The following is a 5,461-nucleotide window of genomic DNA, read 5'->3' on the forward strand; positions in this document are numbered from 1 at the left end:
ATATATTCACATGTGAATCATGAATCTTCCCGCACTTGCCACAAGTACGTCCCCTCTGTCCTCCGCATCGTGAATCAATGGGCTTAAACGACTTTGCCATTGGCTGTGACTAAATGGGGGTGTGCCTCTTCTCTCTCGTCTGGGTCTCATTCTCAATCTACCTCCTCCAAGCGAAGGACTGCAACTTGGAGAGGGAACCATACCTTTAGGTCGACACAAACTCACGGTTCTTCGTCTTGATCATTCTCAAGTAACGGGACATTTGGACTTGCTCCGAAGCAGCATACTCAGGGCAGAAAAACGCCCTCTTAGTAAACAACTTTGTGATCTTCGTCACCTACTCTGTCTTCTGCTTCACTGACAGATACTCCTGGGCTAACATCTGCCTCTCCACTAGTGGAAAATACTTAGTAGGAACATCTCCGTAAACTACTCCGTAGGAGAATAACCCCTGGTCACCAGCTTCCACCAGTCCTTTGCCCCCAAATGAAGAAGGTTCAAGGAGAACTTAACCTTCTGGTCCTCTGGGCACGAGCAAGTGAAGAAAAAACACTCCACATCATATAGCCACCTCATGGAAATGATCGGGTCCTTGACCTCGTCGAACTCCGAGGGCTTCATGTTGCTGAAGTCCTGATACTACACCGTCCCTCTCCCCTAGAGTGCTGCAGCAGCAACAACCTCATTGGTTACGATAGCAACAACCTTCGTGATGACAACATAGTACACATCAAACATATCGATCATGGTAGTCTTAATAGACCCAAATACCTCTGGGATTGCCTACCTAACAACCATGGTCACCTGGGTGGTGATCATCTTGTGAATCTCATCATCAGACAAACCTGGCCTCTCCAGGCCGCCAGATCCTGATCCATAACCTTTAGTGATCGGCATACTGAAAAACAAGCCAGAATACATCAGAACAACCACAATTCATACTAGTACAACATTATGGGATCACTAAACCCTCAGGGTTCGTGACTTCGTTGATGCCCGTACGGGTCCTGTGCTTCCAGTAGTACAGAACGACACTACCTTCCACACCTACCAGTAATTGCCTCGAAGGATCATCATGTAAGGCCCTGAAATCTAGGATCCGAACCAGTGATCAAACAAATAACAATCAAACAAGATTAGAATGGAGTAGAAGAAGATTAAACCAAGCTTTGCACACGTTTATATCAAAGAAATGTCAGGTACAACTTGGACACACACACACATAGACCGTAAACTCTATGAATCGACAACAACAACTGACAGACTCTGACACACCCTATATATAAGGGAAAGGCTGGCCGTAAACATGTTTACGACCGTAAACCTGTTTACGGCCGTAAACAGACTCTTGGTCGTAAACACATCCAAACAACTCAATTACATGACAAAAGACCCATTAAGACCTATACATCAGATAGCCTAGCCCAAACCATAAACTAGACCCTTCAATCTCCCCCTTGGTTTGAGGCTAGCTTTGACTTAGTCCTTTTCAACGATAAGCACATCGGACCCCCCCATTGCGCCACTACACATCTCTTTTGAGATGATCTCTGCAACCATTGACGTGTATTCTTTAGCAGCACTCTTGAAGATCTCTTCAGCCACTTTGATCTGATGTAGTGCCAAATGATGAATATCCCACTTTCCGAATTGAAGTAGGTCTCTTTTGTCGAACATGCGAAAGCAACCATCTTGAAACTTAATGATAGCAGACGCAGTGGTTTTATCATACACCCAGTAATGCATTTTCGCAAGAGATCCATCACAGAAGTTCTGCAACATAGGAATCTGCCTAACTTGATTGGTCGGAGGCCACATCACAGTCTGGAAAAGCTGATTTGTCTTGGGATCCAGTATGTCAGGGAATCTTTTAATGAAGGACTCAACAGTCTTCATGTTAGGAAATCCCTTCTTTACTTGGTTCTCCAAATACATCTTGAAATGAGTTGCCCGTGGATTACCTGATGGATTGGCAAATGAAGCACTGGATAGTTCTGAAAGATCAACCCTTGTCCATGAATTGAAATCATGGAAGTGTTTGTAATACTCTACGTTTGAGCTTTTGCGTTTCACTAACCACATGTTTAACTTGTCATGAAAGCCCCATGAGGCAATTCCTGATCTATCACCGTACTTGTGTCCAAATTTTTTATTTTCAAGATCAGTGACGGTGACTTTGGGTTGATCTTCAGGAGCATTCTGATCTGAGCTCTTCTTGAACAATAGTTGCTTTTTCTTGTTGGATGCTGCTAATTTGGCACTTTTTAGAACAACAACGTTGGGTGCTTGAACTGGTTCTTTTTCAAAATGATCAACGATCCGAGTTCTTTTTTCAGCGGGCGGATCAACAGGGGGATCTTGAGATGACTGACCAGCATTGACTTCTTGAACGGATGATTTGAACTTGTCGCCAAGTTCCTCTGCCAGTTTCTTCTTCAAGTCAAAGTAGCTTGCAGTTAAAGCTCCCATGTCTGTTTAAAGATCAGAGATTTGCTTTGATTTCAGAGTCTTATCTGCTTCAAGATCTGCAACACGAATGTTAAGCTGAACTTTTTCGGCTTCAAGATCAGCTACACGAATATCAAGTTCAATGTTTTTCTGGTTTAGCACGCCGATCTCCTTTCTAAGTTCAAGCATAGTGGAATCATCCTTTCCTGAGTGGCTTTCCTCTATAGAAATTCCTTTAGTGCGGGAGGAAGGCACTGAGCTTTGTTGTTGGGCCAGATGCATAACAAGCCTCTCAGAGGCAGCATCATGAAAAGGCCTAGGAGGAGATGATCCCGGGGGAGCTGTGACACACCAACTTCAAAACTGGTGCTTGGTCCTTCGAGGAATGGTACAAATGAATCAGCAGCAAAAGTAGTTGATGGAGTAGTTGTTGGTTGAGTCAGATGGCCTTGAGATTGTTCTGGAATGAATACTCCCGGCCTCGGATCACGTCTTCTCCTTTTCAACGGAGACTGGGAGGTCAGAGTCGTCAACGGTTCACTCACAAATAGCTCAATAGTAGGAATAACATCCTCAAAGGGAGGAATCCCTGAAGTTGTCTCCATTGGTGTTGTAGTGTCAGCCATTTGGTTGGAATTAGGAGGCGTTGTTTCACGAACATCTTCTGTATCCCTTATCTCCGTTGCTCGATGAGCAACATCACAGATACAGTCAAAAAATGAGTCAAGGTCTTCATTGTACAAGAGGTTATCATTGCCTCCAAAATTCAAAGAAATGTCATCCTTGTCATAACCTGAAAGATCAATATCATTAAACGAATCATCATCATCTCCTTCATTTTCAGTTGCATCCTCCATCGTTCCCTCATTGTAGTCACTCTCAACATGCACAGATTGCAAGCCATGCTCTTCAGCCACTATAGCAACAGGTGTAACTACATTATCTTCGTGATCTGATACAGAAATAACATCTTCTTCGGGAATGACATCGTCTTCAGAAGTTACGCGGTCTGAAGACTCATGAGACTCAGATGCCTCGCCTGAATCGGAAAACATACCAAACTTCACTAAGGGATACTTTCCTTGAAAAGTAACTTTTCCCTTTCGGTTTTGCTTGATTAGCCTGACAGTGTTTGACCCAAGAGACTTCATGTCAAGAGTTTCTACTTCTTTAACCATCGCAGGAAATTTCTCGTTGATGAACACTTGAATGAACCTTGGATACATCAAGAACTTGTCCCTTGTTTTTCCTTTGATGTTTACAATCAGCTCATTAAGGATGAAATTTGAGAAGTTAAAGTCAAATCCAGCAGCAAGAGCAATAATGGCTCCTATGTTCCTTAAAGAAATTTCATCCGCGCCATATTTTCTTCTTGATATACAGCTCACAAAGACATGAGCTAAGAACCTCCAGTAAGGATGTAGCAGCTTTTTCATTGTCGGAGGAAATTCGCCTTCATAGCCCATCTTGTTGAGAAGTTCCTGAACTTGATCGATTTCAATCTCAGTAGGGAAGCTAGATTGATCGTTGATTTTCAGAACGTCCCTGATGAATTGTTCTGTTATGATGATTTTGCAACCCTTTACAGTAGCTTCAACAGATAAAGATCCATGTTCTCTTTTCTTTACGTCAGCTGACCTCCAAAATTCTTTGATTATGCATTGATAAATTGCTGGATTCACAGTAAGAGCAGTGGTCAGGAAACATTCCCTTAATCCATGTATCATTGACTTGAACTCTCCATGAGCAACAGGAGGATCAGCCAAAAGAATTGCCAAGTTATGACTGTCAGCGAATTTTAGATCTGCCATTTCAACCTGCATAAACCAAGCCAAGTGAGAAAACAATTTATTTAAACATTTAAAATTGGTGTTTTACTCTTGAAACAGTTTAATTAGGCTCTTAAAGGAAACAAATGAAGAAAAATCAAATTTTTGTTGACCAAAACTGAGTTTACGGTCAAGTGGTTAATGGCCGTAAACAGTCAATGACCGTGAACAACCCATTGACCAAAAGAATTGCCAAGTTATGACTGTACGCGAATTTTAGATCTGCCATTTCAACCTGCACAAACCAAGCCAAGTGAGAAAACAAATATTTAAACATTTAAAATTGGTGTTTTACTCTTGAAACAGTTTAATTAGGCTCTTAAAGGAAACAAATGAAGAAAAATCAAATTTTTGTTGACCAAAACTGAGTTTACGGTCAAGTGGTCAATGGCCGTAAACAGTCAATGACCGTGAACAACCCATTGACCGTAAACAGTCAATGGTCGTAAACATCTGGCCGTAAGCTCTGGTCGTAAGCTCCTGGCCGTAAGCTCCGAAAACGATTTTTCTTCGATTACTCCCTCAATACAGGTCGATTTGATGCACGGATAACCTATTGAGGATCAGAATTAGCATACCTTCAGATTCAAACGATCAATTTCACGAAAAAATCACGAAATTTTTTTTAGAGAGAGAAAAAATCGGCCGTGAACAAGAAATGAGGAGTGGAAAGGATATTGGTTGTACACTCCTCCTTATATACCCTATCCATATCCAAGAAAAGATCCATGGGCTACAATCCACAATGCATAAAAAATAAAGCCCAATAAAAATTTAAAGGCTTTCAAAAATAATGCATTTTGAGGAGAAAAAATAAAATAAAAATAAAAATAAAATGAAACAAATTTAAAAAAAAAAACTAAAATATTATTATTATTATTATTATTTAAAAAACTTTTAATATTTGAAAAAAATATGAAAATAAAATAAAATAAAAATAAAAATAAAAATAAAATTGAAATTAAAATGAATTAACACTAATTTCACTTCAACTAACGCTAATTGTGACAAATTTTTTGACATGCTATAAGTGACAAGACATTTTGATCCTATGTTCCTAGATAAACTTCCTAAGGACCATTCAGGTGACGACGACCAAGGATATTGTTGTCCACCTAAATTGAGCAGCGAGATCTACAGACAACCTATAAATGTTCAATTTTAGTTGTACTAGAACGTGTTTC

The sequence above is a fragment of the Lactuca virosa genome, chromosome 2, assembly GCF_052849685.1.
Source record: "Lactuca virosa cultivar CGN04683 chromosome 2, Lactuca_virosa_CGN04683_v6, whole genome shotgun sequence".
Lineage (NCBI taxonomy): Eukaryota > Viridiplantae > Streptophyta > Magnoliopsida > Asterales > Asteraceae > Lactuca > Lactuca virosa.